The sequence below is a fragment of the Apostichopus japonicus genome, chromosome 19 (assembly GCF_037975245.1).
Source record: "Apostichopus japonicus isolate 1M-3 chromosome 19, ASM3797524v1, whole genome shotgun sequence".
NCBI lineage: Eukaryota > Metazoa > Echinodermata > Holothuroidea > Aspidochirotida > Stichopodidae > Apostichopus > Apostichopus japonicus.
In genome coordinates this window covers 10,544,889-10,565,620 of record NC_092579.1, presented here as the reverse complement: position 1 = coordinate 10,565,620, position 20,732 = coordinate 10,544,889, and the positions used below count along the sequence as shown (strand labels likewise).

At 38.0% G+C, this 20,732-nt stretch overlaps 2 long non-coding RNA genes across 2 annotated transcripts; one reads left to right on the top strand and one right to left on the bottom strand.

Annotated features, from left to right (window-relative positions):
• Positions 1 to 1,557: 1,557 nt before the first annotated feature.
• LOC139959669 (uncharacterized) lies at positions 1,558 to 3,663 on the top strand. The gene is made up of 3 exons (XR_011790198.1): positions 1,558 to 1,817; positions 2,184 to 2,382; positions 2,820 to 3,663. It is a non-coding gene; the product is annotated as an uncharacterized lncRNA (long non-coding RNA).
• LOC139959672 (uncharacterized) lies at positions 3,657 to 5,208 on the bottom strand. The gene is made up of 3 exons (XR_011790202.1): positions 5,029 to 5,208; positions 4,464 to 4,662; positions 3,657 to 4,026 (listed from the first exon to the last, which is right to left on the bottom strand). It is a non-coding gene; the product is annotated as an uncharacterized lncRNA (long non-coding RNA).
• Between the last annotated feature and the right edge of the window lie 15,524 nt (positions 5,209 to 20,732).

Genomic DNA, 20,732 nt, shown 5'->3' with positions numbered 1-20,732 from the left:
CGCAATTTCACCTTTAGAGTAATTTCTTACAAGATTTTCAGACTTTCACCTCAGGTAGCATACGCCCATTAAAAGCCCCATTGACTTACACACTAAATCACAAAAGTAATGTGGTCTCTAAGTCTAGATAGAAGTTTTCACTAGCTTAACGCTACCCATCACCGGATAGCTGACAAGTTGGCCTTTCATGGCACCATCAATTTTCCGTACCATGACCGTGAAAATTTTTTGCTATCCGAGCCGGAAGTTTTCGTCACTTGTAAACAAACCTCTTCACTCAGTGGTAAACAAATTTCCTACTGTACGCTGCTCCTGGGAAGCCTAAAGGGGTCTAAAATTGCCTCAATTGACCCAATTTTTTCACCACATGTACTTCCATTCATGCTCTTCAACATGAAAGCCACAAAAAACTAGATTATGATTGATAACAGGTCACAAAAGATGTTCTCCTGCTGCTTTTTGGCACTTTTCCTGAAGGAGAACAATCGAGCGGATTGATATAGACTCTAATAGGAGTATGCCACCTTAAGTGAGAGTTGAATTTTTTTTTTTCCCCAAAATGATACTTTTCATAGTCGTCGCAATATAAACCACAACAGAATTATATGCAATTATCATTTTAGGTCCATAAAGATGTATTTTCAGAGATTTCAGTATGCACGGTGCAGTGTGTGAATACACATATGAGCAATACTGTGTAAGCAGTAACCAGGTCTATGTCTGCAACAACACTTCCAGTCACCAATTTTGATAAGCTTGACCAATTTGGGTGCATCTATGATTCTTGCAGGTATTATTGGTATCCCTGATCACAATCCACTTGGTCTGGCTTGCCCTACCTGCAGAAACATCATCCATAGAAGGGTTAGCGGTGAGGGCTTTTTCGTCTCTGGCTCTGAAAAGTGATGAAAACTACTTTTGTTTAGCTCAGCAGATTCCTCACAAACTGACCCACAGGACATACCCCAATGTATTCCTGAACTGTTTGGAACATGTTAAACTGATATTGCATGTCACTCCAGTGCAACTGTTAAGTTACTAAGAATAAAAGAAGAGAATTGAAGGTGTTCTTTGCCAAAACTGGATCATCGGGATTTGTAAACAACAGCCTCACTGTAACAGTATTACAGCAGTCAAAAGGAAAGCTTACTGGAATGCTATCTAGATACACTGTTCACCTCAATAGCATATCCAGTCCATTTAAAGGTTTGTGCATAGGTTGTTACAATGTATTAAAGACAGTTATAAGAGAAGAGAGGTGGATAGGGGGGCATATGTCATGATAAAACATTCAAATTTGTTGCTCGGCAGAGAACAACAAAGTCAAATTACCTTATTCTCCATTGGTGGCAAGCACTGGTTCCTATAGTTACTACAGTACTGTAGAGCTTAAGCAAAAATGCCAAATTTTTCATTTTAAGTGCTAGAAGTCCCAATTTTGGATCAAAGTAGTTGCTATGGTGTGTAAAAATGGTTTTCAAGCAAACGTCAGAAAATTTCACGCTTGGGTGATTTTTACGCATAAATTAGTATTACAGCCTTAAAGTACCACAAAGAGCAAGTGCGTGTCCATACATTAGACTAGAACAGCCTTCTGAGCATTTCTAACCAGTTTTCCTCCCCAATAAACTATTGGGTCATTAAGCCTTGACCTACCAAAGCTTCCGTAGTATGATTCCTGCCTTGAATCTGCTAAGTAGGTGCCAAATGCACGAAATTCAAAATCCTTCAGAATCAGACCAAAAAGCCTGCAGTGTGTGTGACGTGAACGACTAAGTTCAGTGAAATTTGACATCTGTGGGCACCTAAATTACATGGTAATCATACTTTAGGTTATTTTTGCTAAAGCTGGAAGTACCTGGTGTTTAACTAAGGACAAAAACTCAGTTTCAATGCATGAAATACCCCTAATGTTGTTAGCTTAGGCCTAGGCCTCAGGTTCATAATGGTGCTACGTTAGTATCCTAGACCAAGTCTACACCAGCTGTAGCACAATGTTGTATGAGGTCTGTATCCTAAGTGGAGTGGCTGCTGAGGGCTGATACCTTGCACAGAGAATGTTTTGAGTCTTATTTAGCAAATAATCCACAAAGGTATGCATATTCTGCTTCTGCCAATGTGCATCCAGGGGTTTTTGAGCCTATTCACTCCTCATTAGTTTTCTGTTGTTTTGTCAATTTCAGAGAAAGTTGATGTGCTAAGTCCTCAGCATGCACAGCGATATACTTTGAATGGGTGTGGTATCAATGGACTCAACTGGTTAGATGAGGTAACAACAAATCCCAAACAACTCTGACAGCAGAAAGAGATATCCTGATGCTTCCATGGGAGATCTACTGTAGTAACTATAGGAACCAGTGCTTGCCACCAATGGAGAATAAGGTAATTTGACTTTGTTGTTCTCTGCCGAGCAACAAATTTGAATGTTTCATCATGAAATATGCCCCCCTATCCACCTCTCTTCTCTTATAACTGTCTTTAATACATTGTAACAACCTATGCACAAACCTTTAAATGGACTGGATATGCTATTGAGGTGAACAGTGTATCTAGATAGCATTCCAGTAAGCTTTACTTTTGACTGCTGTAATACTGTTACAGTGAGGCTGTTGTTTACAAATCCCGATGATCCAGTTTTGGCAAAGAACACCTTCAATTCTCTTCTTTTATTCTTAGTAACTTAACAGTTGCACTGGAGTGACATGCAATATCAGTTTAACATGTTCCAAACAGTTCAGGAATACATTGGGGTATGTCCTGTGGGTCAGTTTGTGAGGAATCTGCTGAGCTAAACAAAAGTAGTTTTCATCACTTTTCAGAGCCAGAGACGAAAAAGCCCTCACCGCTAACCCTTCTATGGATGATGTTTCTGCAGGTAGGGCAAGCCAGACCAAGTGGATTGTGATCAGGGATACCAATAATACCTGCAAGAATCATAGATGCACCCAAATTGGTCAAGCTTATCAAAATTGGTGACTGGAAGTGTTGTTGCAGACATAGACCTGGTTACTGCTTACACAGTATTGCTCATATGTGTATTCACACACTGCACCGTGCATACTGAAATCTCTGAAAATACATCTTTATGGACCTAAAATGATAATTGCATATAATTCTGTTGTGGTTTATATTGTGACGACTATGAAAAGTATCATTTTGGGAAAAAAAAAAAATTCAACTCTCACTTAAGGTGGCATACTCCTATTAGAGTCTATATCAATCCGCTCGATTGTTCTCCTTCAGGAAAAGTGCCAAAAAGCAGCAGGAGAACATCTTTTGTGACCTGTTATCAATTATAATCTAGTTTTTTGTGGCTTTCATGTTGAAGAGCATGAATGGAAGTACATGTGGTGAAAAAATTGGGTCAATTGAGGCAATTTTAGACCCCTTTAGGCTTCCCAGGAGCAGCGTAGGAAATTTGTTTACCACTGAGTGAAGAGGTTTGTTTACAAGTGACGAAAACTTCCGGCTCGGATAGCAAAAAATTTTCACGGTCATGGTACGGAAAATTGATGGTGCCATGAAAGGCCAACTTGTCAGCTATCCGGTGATGGGTAGCGTTAAGCTAGTGAAAACTTCTATCTAGACTTAGAGACCACATTACTTTTGTGATTTAGTGTGTAAGTCAATGGGGCTTTTAATGGGCGTATGCTACCTTAAGTGAGAGTTGAATTTTTTTTTTTTCCCAAAATGATACTTTTCATAGTCGTCACAATATAAACCACAACAGAATTATATGCAATTATCATTTTAGGTCCATAAAGATGTATTTTCAGAGATTTCAGTATGCACGGTGCAGTGTGTGAATACACATATGAGCAATACTGTGTAAGCAGTAACCAGGTCTATGTCTGCAACAACACTTCCAGTCACCAATTTTGATAAGCTTGACCAATTTGGGTGCATCTATGATTCTTGCAGGTATTATTGGTATCCCTGATCACAATCCACTTGGTCTGGCTTGCCCTACCTGCAGAAACATCATCCATAGAAGGGTTAGCGGTGAGGGCTTTTTCGTCTCTGGCTCTGAAAAGTGATGAAAACTACTTTTGTTTAGCTCAGCAGATTCCTCACAAACTGACCCACAGGACATACCCCAATGTATTCCTGAACTGTTTGGAACATGTTAAACTGATATTGCATGTCACTCCAGTGCAACTGTTAAGTTACTAAGAATAAAAGAAGAGAATTGAAGGTGTTCTTTGCCAAAACTGGATCATCGGGATTTGTAAACAACAGCCTCACTGTAACAGTATTACAGCAGTCAAAAGTAAAGCTTACTGGAATGCTATCTAGATACACTGTTCACCTCAATAGCATATCCAGTCCATTTAAAGGTTTGTGCATAGGTTGTTACAATGTATTAAAGACAGTTATAAGAGAAGAGAGGTGGATAGGGGGGCATATTTCATGATAAAACATTCAAATTTGTTGCTCGGCAGAGAACAACAAAGTCAAATTACCTTATTCTCCATTGGTGGCAAGCACTGGTTCCTATAGTTACTACAGTAGATCTCCCATGGAAGCATCAGGATATCTCTTTCTGATGTCAGAGTTGTTTGGGATTTGTTGTTACCTCATCTAACCAGTTGAGTCCATTGATACCACACCCATTCAAAATATATCGCTGTGCATGCTGAGGACTTAGCACATCAACTTTCTCTGAAATTGACAAAACAACAGAAAACTAATGAGGAGTGAATAGGCTCAAAAACCCCTGGATGCACATTGGCAGAAGCAGAATATGCATACCTTTGTGGATTATTTGCTAAATAAGACTCAAAACATTCTCTGTGCAAGGTATTAGCCCTCAGCAGCCACTCCACTTAGGATACAGACCTCATACAACATTGTGCTACAGCTGGTGTAGACTTGGTCTAAGATACTAACGTAGCGCCATTATAAACCTGAGGCCTAGGCCTAAGCTAACAACATTAGGGGTATTTCATGCATTGAAACTGAGTTTTTGTCCTTAGTTAAACACCAGGTACTTCCAGCTTTAGCAAAAATAACCTAAAGTATGATTACCATGTAATTTAGGTGCCCACAGATGTCAAATTTCACTGAACTTAGTCGTTCACGTCACACACACTGCAGGCTTTTTGGTCTGATTCTGAAGGATTTTGAATTTCGTGCATTTGGCACCTACTTAGCAGATTCAAGGCAGGAATCATACTACGGAAGCTTTGGTAGGTCAAGGCTTAATGACCCAATAGTTTTATTGGGGAGGAAAACTGGTTAGAAATTAGTGTTGCTACGATAATCGTTTTCAATATCGGTATCGGCCGATATTTGCAATATCGGCAGCATATCGGTATCGGTAAAATTTTGCCTAATTGCCGATAACAGCAAACCGATATTGAACTTTTCTTTTTAACAGCAGAGCTACTTCTTTATACTTGCAATGATTTGTTAATCTGTCCAAGACGATCCATTTCTTTAGCGTCAGTTAAACTCAGATTCATTTTCGATTAATATCCATGTAGACCTGACCCTCCGTAACCTCTAAAAACACGTCTACGGCGCGCGAATATAACAAATGACCTTCGTTCGTGAACCATGGCCTATACACAGCATTAGTGCAGCATACATACACTGAACTAACCATTCATTTTCCCAAAGGCCTCCGTGAAAACCTTGAACATGATGCATAACTGCACAGTTCAGCAGTGTTGGAAAACCTTGTTCAATTTTCGCGAACACACTGCCGATTTCCCGCCTGTGTTCGCCCAGCGAACACGCCGAGCATGCGTAGCATGCGAGCATAAAGGCGTGGTGTCCAGGGGCCCGCCATAGGGCCTTGGTGGGGTCATGAGGTAGAACCCCTCGTGGGAAAATTTTGGCATTTTTTGCGTGTCTGGCGATGAAAAAATTCGCAGTTGCGGATGCAAAATACTGACAACTTTTTTTATTTAAATTGTCACGAAACTGATGAAAATTTTAAAATGACAAGTTAGAGTAGCTATATTATGTTATAAAATGAAACGAGATTTAATCTGTGTTTCAATATTTAAAAGGGGCACCTTACAAAACCTCCGATGTTATGAAACAACGTTCAGCAAAGCCCTGTTTCTAGACTGCCTTACAATGAATAGCATGCACTATGCGTACATTTTTACAACTGCAACGTTTAACCCTATACCCAACTACCACGGTACATGTGCTGTGAATTTTCCCAGGTACCTTCCCCCACAACTGTGAGCTCACTCCCCCCCCCCCCCCCGTGTAACGCCTGTTTGTTAAAATTTTTTGGCACGTTGCCAGGGAACTTTATAGTTACGTGAGATCCGTAACCGCCGAGGTGGTTAGGCTATTTGCTATACACTTAAGTATGGTAGGATATAATTTTTTCCGTATTTTTGGAAATTCTAGAAAATACTTTCTTTTGCCCCCGCTTAACAACAGATTTGGTCTTACGGTATATTCATAAATGGATGCACTAGAGCCTTGTTTACATGACATTAGTTGCATTTAGTACGATATGTCAGTTTTGCGTGAATTTTTCGAAAGTGTTTTGCTCGATCTTTTGTAATATTTGAAAGGTGTACCACCTTACTTTCCGTACACAATTGGTCATTTCTCTACTGATTTTCAGTTTTTTTCTCTACTCGGTCAAGTGAATAAGTTGTACATTGAGTATAAACTCAATAAATTTTAACCTTTACATTGTGATCGACAGTTCGAACCTAATTAAGATGCAATTTTGCAAGCATACGTTAACACTGTAGCTACTTGTAAGTCTTTACGATGTTAAGGCTCACATTTACTGCGTCCATTTTATTATCGTGTGCAGCGCTGCAGTGAAAAAGATTCCGGTTGGATTTCAATTACCATTTTCTTTTTCAAAATCAGGAAAAAAGTCATTCTTTCAACTTAGGACAAAAGGAAAACAAAACAACATATTTTGTTGTTTACTTGAAGATTTATTTGTGAATGTATGCATGACTAAAAAGTACGATTTTGCCTTTATTTTGTCTGTTAAACAATATCGGTATCGTATCGGTATCGGACCGATATTGGGATGATAATATCGGATATCGGCCAAAACCGATATTGGTAATATCGGCGCAACACTACTTACAGTCACTTTATTACGCTGAACAACCAAAGTGAAGCCTTCAGTACCCATTTTTGATATGAACGCAATGCAAGTGTGCCCGGTGACTGTGCTGAGGAATACCAAGTAAAAGTGGTCGGAGTTTCACAGAATAACGTTATTGCGTTACTTGACAATTCGTCCATATGAATTCAAGTTACACACTGACTCACGGAGACTGAGAGAGACGTGAGACTGGAGTAGGCTAGGCCCTAGGCTAATAATTAAATAGGCAAAGGCCTAACACTTAATGTTAATGTTACAGCTTGTATCGCACTTGTACCTAATTATCTGAAAACGAAGCTCATGATGAGGGACGTGTTGAATCGTGTGGATCTTCCAGGCAGTTAGGTCTAGGCTATATAATGTTTCTTCTCCAGTCCTACGTTTATTCAAACAAGAGGATATTAATTATTCCTATTTCCCCATGATATTTCAAATATATGATAAATTTGAAGACAAACAATGGTCTGATTGAGATATTGAAATGCAATGGTCTCCAACTGTGTAAACTCATTCAACTTAATTAGGCCTGTACATGTTATGATATTCTTTGTAAATTGTGATTGGCCATTAATAACATTGTCTGCAAAAGTATATCCCATACAAGGGCGTAGGAACCGGGGGGGCTGGGGGGCGCCAGCCCCCCCAGTGAAAAATGTGGAGGGGCGGAAGTATCATTCCGCCCCCCCGGTTCGCAAGTCAGAAAACCCCTTTTTCATTTTCAAATGAGAAAAAAAATCTCATTTGGAGCACCAAATTGCATCTAAGGCCAGGTGAAAATACAAAATTAAGTCTACAAATTGGAGTGGGTGTTGAAGTGTGCTATATTGCACCAAATTGCATCTGAGGCTACCTGGAAATGCAAAAAATTCCAAAGGGGAGGGGGACACCCCCTCCCCTTAGACCCCTCCCCCAGGCCGGCCATCAGTCTTCAGCCCCCCCACTCAAAAGTACCTTCCTACGCCACTGATCCCATATAATGGAGACTTACTCCACATCCATGACTGATTCCTCATTTTCATACATTCATCACCCTTCTGATGGTTCTCCAAAGTTTCATTCCCTACAGAACTATGTGTGGCATTTGTATCGAGGGATGATTTCCAAGAGCGGCGGAACCGGGGGGGGGGGCACAGGGGGTATGTGCCCCCACTTTTCCTCAGGTTAAAAATGTGCCCTTTTTCTACATAAAAAATGAGGTGTCTCAAGTTAGCAAGAGGCCAGGGAACCAGAATGAACACTCGGGAAGGGCCGTTTCCGGCCATCTGAGGGGTTTGTTAAACCAAAAATTTTATTGCATGATCCGCGCCAACCGATGGTGGCGCTCCGCTCAGATAGTTCCAGGTGCTAAGAACAAAGACCAAATTTTGGAACTTGTTAGGCCATTATATAATCTGTTCTGGTGATGCAGAATTCATTCAGCAGGTGGTTCAATTCCATCAACAGATATCATACAGCCAAACAGTTTCCAAAAAGAAGGTCATGTATTCGGCACCATCATGAGACTTGTAACAAAAGGAATTACAGGAGTTTTCAGCGGCAAAGCTCTCGTTGAATTTCCTCACATTGTCTACATAGGAATTTTCTCTGTGATAATCTCGCTTTCTAGTGTCCATCACTCTCCACAGCAAATGTGAAAGGTAGGGGTAATTTTAAAGTAATCATGACTTCATTATAGACCATCCAGTGGTGTTCCAATGAAAGACTAAAAATGAGTTACTAGCTCGGCAGCTAACTTCAGATTAAACAACAACAAAAAATGTTAAAAGGAAACATGTTTGGATGTTGCCATCTCATACTTTGGAACTACTGGAACAAATAACTTATAAAGAAAAAGTGCAGGTACTTTATGAATAATTTGATTCATATCCACATACTGTTGAGTTTAGTTTAGTAGAAAAAAAGGATCAGGAGGGACACTTAAGTCCCCATCAAGGACCCTATAGAGAGAGAAAAAACTGAAGACACAAACACTCAGACCCGATTACAATGCTTAAAGTGAGTATGTCTGTAAACTAGAAGGTGAGGTTGATCTCATATAGAATGGTATATCAAGGCAGTGTCCGGTAAAAAAGGAGACTTCAACTGCAATAGCAATTCATCTCTTTAATAATATATTACAAAATGACAATATGTGAGGAAGTGAGTGGGGTGGAAATTGGGGACAGCATAATGAACACATAAATTGGTGTCACTGTTCGTGTGGCTATGTAAAGGTCTCTTGGAATTTCTTTATATTCTTGCAAGGAAAAAGTTAATGAGTAAAATGTTTTGTGCAATATAGAGGCCTGGTAAAGAAATAGATATGCATTGAGAGTGTTTCAAGTAAATCACTAATTCCAGGTGGGTTTTCTCCTAACGGTATACTATATTGGCCCCTAACTATGCTAGATATTCAAATATGGTCACCTTTGGTCAAAATTCCTAAACTTTTTTTTTATTACAAACTTCAAGGAAATTTCCTAACTGGGACATTTAATCATCTTGTGTGTTCCTAAACAATTTCTGAGAACAGTTTGTAAAGTAAAGACCTTCAGGAAAGTACTTTTTGAAAACTTCTAGCAGTTATAGCATGCTATAATTTGGGGCCTATACTGACTACCTTTAGAGCCAAAAGTTTTACTAATCTCTGTGCCAAAATACCCTCAAAAGTATGGACAAGTATTGTTATTCTATAGTGGCTGACACTGGGAACCACCACCTGTCAGTCAGCACTTTGTAGTACTTTAGGGTGGAGGTTGAGGGGCTTGGGACAGACATGTAGCCAAAGGGGGGCAAAGGGGTAGCCCCCCCCCCCTTGACCTTTAAAAAAAAGTTTAATATTTTTATGATATCGCTAGTTTTTTCAAAAGAGTAAATGCTAAGATGCAACTTACAAGACCTGGGAAAATTCTGTTTTATGTTTCGCGCCAACTCATGGTGGCGCTACGCTTAGATAGTTTGCAATGCTGAATGTACGGCTCTGATAATTTGCAAACAGTTTCGCCCCTCCCTTGGCAAATTCCTGGCTACGCGCCTGGCTGGGGGTATCTGACTAAACCTGAGAGGTGTTGCCAATTAGAAGCATAAACACAGTATGTCTTCTGGGAAACAATATTGATAGGGTTACAAGCAAATCATTTAAAACAAAGAAGAAATGGAAAAATTGAGACTTAACTTTAAACATGAAGGTAACCTATGGGTTTTCTCTCCTGACCAATGCAGTAAGTACAAGGCACCTCTCAGTATGTGAAATGATTGTGTTTATCTAATGGTTTTAATTTGTTCTTTTTTAATTGAGAACTAGCCATCCATCATAGCATCATCATAGCACATGAGTAAGAGCATAAACTTCTAGAAATAATTAAAAATTCATTGAATTTAATGCTTCATACTCATGGTTTCGTGGGCAATGACTTTGTGTAATACCCTATAATACCCAGGACACCTTGAAGCAGGAGCCACGACGAAGCAAAAACATGAGAAATGATCTGCAGAAAGTTATGAACAGTTGTTGATTTTTTTTTTAACTTCCTGAAATCTACAAAATATATTGTATTGCTTCCTAACTATTCGTTTATTTTACTACATTTTATTCATGAAGGCACCAATTCAATGCAAAGTGTGTTACTTGAAATGCCTCAACGATGGAAACAGTTGCTGACAACATCTGAAGTACAGTGGTTTGGAGCATTCAGTGTTTATGTGGTCCAAGCATGTTACAGCATTTGTTGAGTAAAAAAGTGAACCATGATAACTTGCACACATCCATTAAGAAAAGCGGAGGGGTGAGGTGGGGAGGGTGGGCGGGTCGAGAGTTTCAGGTACACCAATCCATGGGCAACTTAATGTATAAATGCCTTTAATTATTATTATTATTATTATCATTATTATTATTATTCATTCTTATTGTTGTTGTTGTTTTTACTATTATTACTTTTATTATGATTATCGTCATTGTCATCCTCATCATTCTTATTGTTATTATTATTATTGTTGTTGTTACTATGATTTGTTACGTGACCGTTCTCATACTTAATGTGGAGAACAGATCACGTGGCATAAAACGGAGAACACAAGGATGAAAGTAAGTTTAAAGCATTTAATAAGCTATTTACATGGCAGAACAAAGTATAAATATGAACATAATACATAACTATAGATTCTTAATTCAATTAACGTCTTTCTGGACTTGGAGAACCGGGGAGAGTTTCTGCTTATTTCTTGAGTTACCTTATAGTGCCAGGCGGATAGTGTCCAGGCTTGCTTTAGAAGTAGTTCGGCTGGATGTAGATAAAGTTCAGATAGAGCGACGCGAATCCATTAGAGTGAGTAGGTCGGAGTTCCGACAAAAGTATAGAGTTAAATATATACTGTGTTTAAAATGGGCACAGTAATCAATGCCAAGGAACCATCAGAGGTATGGCGACAACCTCTGAACGGAACGAACGGAGAAAACGGAGAGGGCGCTCAATCGGGCGTGTGCGGCTTTTATACCCGGAGTGTAAAGGAATGTTCCAGTAAGTTATGAATATTCACGAAGTCCGCAGAAACACTTTGTTGGCGAGTTCCAGTTATGTAGAGCGCGTGAGCACACCTGGGATCGTAACAATCGGAAGACTCGGAGACTTGAATGGTAAGTTATATTACGAAATAGGGTAGATGAATAAGTGGGTTACATAACACTCTCCCTCCTGAGGGAAAGGTCTGGTCCATAGAACAAAGCTTTAATACATATGCAGATCCTTTCTTAAGGAATTACACATTAAAGAAGATAAATATTCGCAGTGGCGTAGGAAGGTACTTGATTGGATAATGATTTTGAGCAAGTAAATATCTGGCAATTTGAAAGTTTGTATTATTTTTTACATATTATTTAAGCTGTTTAGCTCACACACAAGCAAATGATCAAGTGATAACAACCGATGCAGTATATTTAAAGGTATTGAAGACTTGCCCTAAACCGCATGCCGCGCTCTGAAAAAGTTTACTTTCCGTTGCTTGCAAGTGAAGTTTTTTTTGTGTCGCTACAAAATGCAGACAGTAATGAAACCTGATACCTTGTTATCTTTTATCTAGACCTTAGATGTCCACGCTGCTATGTGCACTGTGTTGTGGGTATTGACTGTGATGTTTGTATTGACTGTACACTAATGTCTATTTACAGATGGTAGCAAGCTGTGTGTGTATTTTCTGGGATCAATGGTGGTGTCTAACACTTCTGTTACACCGCATTCGAAACTAGGTCAGATAACCGGCATGAGACGTTTCTTTGTGCGGGAGTCTCCACACCCTTTAAGGAGAAGTATTTATATCCCATTAATAGAGAAAGAATTATGTTTCAATTGGTAGCATGCAACTTTAAATTTTGCAAACATTAGATACAATCAAACAATAACAAGGTTCATTTACAAGGTAATCTACTTCCCTTTATTTCACATTAGTTTGTCACATCAGAAGGTCACAGCTTTCAATAATTATACAAACAAATTCCCTTGATGGGTGCTTCGTTAGATTCCTGCAATTTTCAAGTTTATGTAATAAGTTCTGAATGTGGCAATGTGGAGAAGCTTTGGGATAATCTGTGGATAAGACTGCCAGACTATCAACAAGATTCCACATCCATGCAACTCCAACTGCTTCCTTCACCTCCTTGCAGATGTACCACATGTCCAAAAAAAAGTCAGCATTGGTTAATGTAATTAAAATCTGGCTTCCTCCTGAGCTGGCAAATACACATGAATTGTCAAGTACAGAGGTCAGTGTGAAACCACTGAAAGATCTTCTCAGCTTTCAAGAAAACAAAGACGTGAAGCCAAATTGACAGAAGCCACACTGATACCATTCCACTCTCATAAGATGAAGGTATCACACACACTTCATTTTGCTTCTGCGATGCAGTGCCTGGTAGACTGTGAGGGTCACCCAATGGATGTTTTAACAACTGCCTGGTTTATAGAGCTCTGCAACAGATAATTCATCCTAATGTCTAGTCGTCATCCTGTCATGGCCTTGAGCAAGTTGAACCCACTTCAACACAAAGCAGCTATTGAATTCTTGTCTAGGTACTGTCAAATCCACATCACCATCATTGCTGGTTCCAGCTACGCTGACCATGATAAAAGAGTACAATGAGGGTTTTTTAATTCACCCAACAGAGCTTGCATTCCAGTACCTTTGGGCAGCTGAAAAGATATTCAGAAATTGTTATATATGAGTGTGTTTGTATGCATGCATATGTGTGATTTTCTTGCTTTACAGAACAGCTCTATTTTGATAAGCTATGTAACGTGGAAACATGCCAATCATATGTTTGAAATAGGACAGGCTGAAACGATTCTTAAATGAAAAGCTTAACGACTTCTTGCATTTTTATACATCACTGTTCAGGTAAGGCCAGTAAGGGCAGTATGAAGAATAAGTAACAATTAATAATTATCATTATGGCCATTTGCTGTCTGCATAATAACAAACTGATTGATGTCATCAGCCCTGTGCTCAGTTGACAACACTGACAAGTAGGCACACTATGTCAGTGTGATCCATGAAACCTTATTAAGGACATGACCGTATAGTATATATGTTAATGGAAAATGCATAAGCTACAACATACACCAGTATTCAGTTGTTGCAGGTTTTTTTCTCTCGACAGACCCATTCAATCTGTTGCACCTACTATAGCCTAGTACTACATTCCTGAGAAATTAACACCACAATATCAGTCTTAGGTTTGCCCACAGACTCCCAACTATTGCTAACTCCTACACTCAAGTATATAGTTTAGTTTAGTAGAAAAAAGACCAGGAGAGACATTGCCCATTTGGCTGGCTATTAAATTGACAGATTAAGCTCATTTTTGGAGTTTTGTTTACGATTTGAAAGACCGTACTTTCAGATGAGAAAATTGTGGACCGTAGAAAATGAAAGACCCATTTTACTGTTCCGTTATATCTCGGATCTCCCAAGGAATATAAATGTGAGTATGGGGATGCAGCGCGAGAATCACTTTGACAATAACGGAGCAAGAAAATAATAAGCTTAGAGTATAGACATAATATTTATTCCTCTATTAATTCAATCAGCAATACAAACTCCTCTGAGGCTTTAAGGTCAAAGATCTCAAACGCAACAAGCAAAGCTCAATACAAACTCCAAGACAAATGCACTTATCGAGATTTACATATGCTTAAAATTGTTAGAATTTTTTTTTAAATTTATTAATGACTAACTTTACTTATTATCGTTTTTCTCAACTCTCTTAAGGTCACATCGTGGCTTTCGAAATAATGGCCAACGCGTATAGCGTACTGATAGACCCCGCCTGGAAACGACAACCGGAAATGAATGTCGTACCTCTGTTTTGCCTGATGACATTATACTTTGGCCGGCCAGGGATCTAACCCACGACCTCCCGGATATTATGTTTCATTGGTTCTAATGCCACCGCCTTTATCCACTCGACCATAGTCCTGCATTGTTTCAAACACCTCACCAAGTGGTCATATCAGAGGCATAATTTTTTTTTTTTATTATGATACAGTATTTAATAAAATTATTACACGTGCAATATGAATTTGATAAAATAGTATAACGACAGAGTTACGTAGGAGTAAGCAAATTTGATGAAGATTTAGCCTTTGCTAATTTGACTTCATTAATTTGTTCTTCTTTACATCATACCATAATTGCCCTAGTTATGAATATTCATGAAATTTGGATTTTCCGAATGTGAGTACAAAGTACCGAAAACGAGTGCTTAAAAGTGTACCCGAGTACGGACTCCATTACGAGTATAAGTACGCCTGCATTTGATTATATCATGTGCAATTACAACTACAGGTGGTCTTTATGGTGAATCATGTATTTGTATAAGCCATGGACAAGGTAGACAAGATAAAGATTCATAGTCTGCCCAAGAATGAAATTGATATCATTTGCTCGTTATTTTATTACATTATCAACATTATTGTTATCTATTGGAAGGAGATGGAGGGAGGTATACGATGGGAGAACAGAACAATGCTGAGTGTTTGATTAACAGATTCTGGGCAACTAGTTCATAGAGGACATCCAGACGAATTCTACAAAAGAAAGAAGCAAACCTGGAGAAACCACGCAATCCAAAGGACGAACAAAGCCGAAATGATGTTCTTATTAATATAATTTATTTCGCTTGCCATGGCATTACCTTCTGATAATATAAACAATGTAACACGAAGTAATCGAGATTTCCACGATTTGGTAAATACTCCATGTGAGTACTCTGATATTGAATCTATGAACAATTTATGTCTGTCAGATGAAAGCGTTTTAACAATATTCCATCATAATAGCCGAAGTCTTATTAAAAGTTTCAACGACATAACAACTTTGATCTCATTATTAAATTACGACTTTCCCATAATTGGCTTCAAAGAAACGTGGTACAATAAACGAATTTCCCCCCTTACAAACATAAACCAGTATACTCTATTAGCAAACCACCGTGACGAAAGAAGGGGTGGCGAGGTCTGCTTATTTGTTAATATTAATTTATGTGTTAAGGAACGACTAGAGCTCTCTATTTTTGGTTTCGATGATAATCGTAACATTTGCATTCATGATGGCGTATGTGTGCATGTATGCGTGTGACGCCTCGCTTGTAAACACGATTTCTCAAGAAGAGAAGCTCTGACCAATCTAATATATGGTGTATATGAGTACCACATTGAGTAGAAGAACCCTATTGTTTTGTGGGGAGGTCATTTGGGGTCACCAGAAGGGAAACTGAAAACCTTTTAAATCGATATCTCAAGAAGGGGAGGTTGGACCAACTTCATACTTACTGTGTAGAAGTACCACATTGATTACAAAAAGTCTATTGTTTTTGGTAGAGGTCAAAGGTCATTTGGGGTCACCAGGGGTCAAATTGTGAAAACCTTGTAAACACGATATCTCAAGAAGGGAAGCATGTGCAAACCTCATATTTGGTGTGTATGAGTACCACATTCTGTTTAAGTAGCCTATTGCTTTTGGTGGAGGCCAAAGGTTATTGGGGTCACCAGCGGTCAAATTGTGAAAACCTTCTAATCACGACATCTCAATACTGGAAGCTTGGAACGACCTCTTATTTAGTGTGCTGAAGTACCACATTAAATTAAAGAAGTCTATTGTTTTTGATGGAGGCCAAAGGTCATTTGGGGTCATCAGAGGTCAAATCGTGAAACCCATGTACACCCTCATCATAAATTACGTCAGATTCATGAAGAAAGTTGCTCATGTTTTATCATCGAAACCACAATGCATTTTTGCATGCTGGTTAATTAAACTATTGTTACATGACTCCTAGCTATCTATATGAGGGATTCAACCACTCAAGATTAACCAACAGTCACAAACATAAAGAAGAGATGAGAAAAGAGAATTTGTTCTTTTGCACTATAATTAAAACATACATTACATTAACAAATTAATTTCAATTACTTGCAATAGAGTTAAGTCACTGAGAGCAGGGCGTGTGGTTCCTGGTTGGTTGGCGGCAGTGGTTCTGTAGAGTTGCATAGTTAGGTTGTCGAAAGAACGTGGTATTGAAATTGACGAATATATATTTTGTAGAAAAGTTCCTCATGAAAACGATATGGAAAAGAAGCTTCCAAGTAAATGTTATTTACAACAGAAGTCCAAATTTAGAACATCCAAGTAAACTAGATTATCCTACAGGTAAATGGCGTAGCGATTATGTAACACTTAATTTGTATTAACACATTCCAAAGGTAAACACAATCCATTAAACTTAACTACGTACTACAGCTTTTTTTCTTCTTTTTTTCTTAAACTTGATTTAATTGAGGGTCACTGGGTAAGCCAGAGCTCAGAAAATAGAAAACATCAGAAAGAAATGGAAACAATGAAAACAAACAAAACCCTGATGATAGTAAAATATGAAAGGAGCATAGGAAAGAAATGAAATCATAAAAAAAATATATAATGTTAAAGTAGATAAATATACCCTAAATGCAAGGCTGTAGTAAACGTTTAAAACAATTTAAATTAGGAGCTTCTCTGATGCTTATAGGTAAAAATGTTCCACTGTTTTGCCCCAAGGAAATTCATAGCTAGGTTGTCGAAAGAGCGTGGTATTGGAATTGACGAATATATATTTTGTAGAAAAGTTCCTTGTGAACTACGTACTACAACTATTTTTTTTTTAACTTTATTTAATTGAGGGTGACTGGGTAAGCCAGAGCTCATCTTCCCCATACAGTAAATAGAAAACATCAGAAAGAAATGGAAAAAAATAAAAACAAACAAAACCCTGATGAATAGTAAAATCCCTCGTACAAATATTTCCTTCTTTTGCATGCGTGCAATTTTGGTATGTGCGCAGAGAGCGTGTGGGGAATGTGCAAATTGCGCTCTTTTGGAACGTTTCATGCATGCAATTACTGTTTCATGCATGCAAATGATAAAATTGCACGCTCTGTGCACACATGCAGGGGAATAAAATTGCACTCTCCGGGCACGCATGCAGGGGGATATAACTGCATGCTCCTGGCACGCCTGCGTAGAATTTACATGCATGCAATTCTTGCATGCGTGTGGGGAACATGCAAATTGCGCTCAATTGGAACGTTTGCACGCATGCATCTTAAAAACGCGCTCTGCTTGACAAACGTTTGCATGCATGCAAATTTGCACGCTGAATTGTCACGCATGCATTTTAAAAACGTGCTCTGCTTGACAAACTTTTGCATGCATGCATGCATGCACGCATGATATCCAGTTGGTATATATGTGCATTAATTACTGGATGAAAAACAAAATTAATATTAAAAACATGCTTGGAATATTTTCAATTCTCTTTGAATTATAATTTTTTTTCAATATTTACTTTGAAATTTAGAACAAAATAACTTCCCTGGAAGATTGAAATAGGTAGATAAAAAAGTGCATGGAATATATTTTCAATTCTCTCTTATTTACTTAGGAACAATTAAATGGTCAAAGAAAATACATGGTGTTGCTACTATTGCAATAGGAATACGATTTATAAACAAGAGACCAAGGGCACTATGATGAATGTTACCAAGTTTCATGTAGATCCAACAATGTTTAGTAATTTGACCTCAAATGACATGTATTTGTACATATGGATAACATTGGTACATGTTCATCGTGTGTGTATATATATATATATATATATATATATATATACATACATACATACATACATATATATATATATATATATATATATAAGGGTGTTAGCCACTGAAAATAAATGTTTGTTCTTGATCAGAGAACTCTGGGTTTGGTGTGATGACCAAACACAGAGCAAGACACATAAAAATGTAAACTCAACTGGATTGGATCAAAATAAATTATAATTATGAATAACAAACAATATACAGCTTATCTGGGCCCAATCAAAGAATTAAATAAAATAACTTACAGTTGTGAAGTGCGCACCCAAATGTTAAAGTAGATACACTAAATTTAAAAGTTTGTTCTGGTGAGTTGGCCTGCTGGTGACATCAATTATTCTACGACATCATATCTTCCACGACATCAGATATTCCACGACATCAGTACAGTTGAACACATTAAATGGTATTATGAATGTCCGATCCCAACAATATAGTATCCTTTAATTGAAATAGTTCCAGGGTATCCTTTCAGTAAAATAATGTCAATATCCTTTGTAGTAAAATAATGTCCTTTATAAGTGATGGTTGTCCCGGAATATCCTTTATTGTAAAATAATATCCTTTATAGTAAATAGTATCCTGTATAATAAATAGTGTCCCAGACTGTCAGTTGAATATCACTCCTTCCATAAAATTAAGGACTACAGTAACTTGAACTATGTAAATTAAGGTTTCAAACAAACTATCCAGCCATTAAAACTATCTTTCTCTTCTTTTGCAACTGCCTTGCTCCAATACTCATAGTCAACTGCCTGACTCCCTATACCCCTCACAAAACTCCTTTGTTCCTATAATATATACACACAGACCCCATTTCCTGTGAACGCTAGTTTCCAGGAAGAACAAGATAGTTGCCTAGCAACCCAGAAGAGGTAAGGTGTTAATCCCCCCCTTTTGCTGCCACAAGACAACATTCGACTATGCTGTACAAATGCATAGCCCTCTGTACAGTGAGCACTGTACAGTGTACTAATAAACAAGTAAAACTATGGTACAAAAGAAAACTTCATGTAAGAGCTGACCATCTTACAAATGCACGCTTCTATATTTACTGCACGCTTAAAATATGAACAGTGTGCCAATTGCATGCATGCCCACTTCAAAATTATCCAAAGTTCCAATTGCACGCTTCAACCACACTCAAAGAGTCCAAATTGCATGCAAATGGACTTTTAAACACGCATTTCAACTGGAGAAACGCGCTTCATGTCAACTCCACCCTATTTGCATGCATGCTAGTTGCATACGAGAATGCACGCAACTGCTTAAGCATACGGAGAGCGTGTAAACTACGTGCAGAAAGCGTGCCCATGCAAATCGGTTGCATGCTTTTCACTTGCACACAGTTTGCATGCAATTTGCACACGATTTGCATTTGCTCTGATTTGTATAAGGGATATGAAAGGAGCATAGGAAAGAAATGAAATAATAAAACAATAATATAATGTAAATGTAGATAAATATACCCTAAATGTAAGGCTGTAGTAAGCGTTTAAAACAATTTAAATTAGGAGCTTCTCTGATGCTTATAGGTAAAAATGTTCCACTGTTTTGCCCCAAGGTAAGAAACTCGTTTTCTATGAAATTCATAGTTAGGTTGTCGAAAGAGCGTGGTATTGGAATTGACGAATATATATTTTGTAGAAAAGTTCCGTGTGAAATTTTATGGAAAAGAAGGTACCAAGTAAAAGTTATTTACAACATAAGTCCAAATCGAGAACATCCAAATGAACTAGCATATCCTACAGGTAATTGGCGTAGCGATAACTGAACACTTAACTTGTGTTAACACATTCCTAAGGTATACACAATTAATTAAACTTAATTACGTACTACAACTAATTTTTTTAACTTTATTTAATTGAGGGTGACTGGGTAAGCCAGAGCTCATCTTCCCCATACAGTAAATAGAAAATATCAGAAAGAAATGGAAACAATGAAAACAAACAAAACCCTGATGATAGTAAAATATGAAAGGAGCATAGGAAAGAAATGAAATCATAAAAAAAATATATAATGTTAAAGTAGATAAATATACCCTAAATGCAAGGCTGTAGTAAACGTTTAAAACAATTTAAATTAGGAGCTTCTCTGATGCTTATAGGTAAAAATGTTCCACTGTTTTGCCCCAAGGTATGAAACTCATTTTCTATGAAATTCTGTTCTTCCTCCTTAAAGCTCCATAAAAGTTATTTAACAGCACCTACTGATATTAACAAGGCTATATATGGGCAGTTCCATAGTTATGGACGTACACTTCGGAGAGTTTATCAAGTCTTGTAATCCAAGCCAAAAGTATAACTTAACTTTTTATATAGTCAAGTCATGAACATAACCTAGTACTATTATCATGATAAATACCAGCTGCCCGACTTTTATCATTGTTGAGTAACATTCGAAAAATAGCCAGCTGTGGACGTACGCAGCAGAGAAACTGACTTTTCATTCTTTTTAATACACTTCAAAAC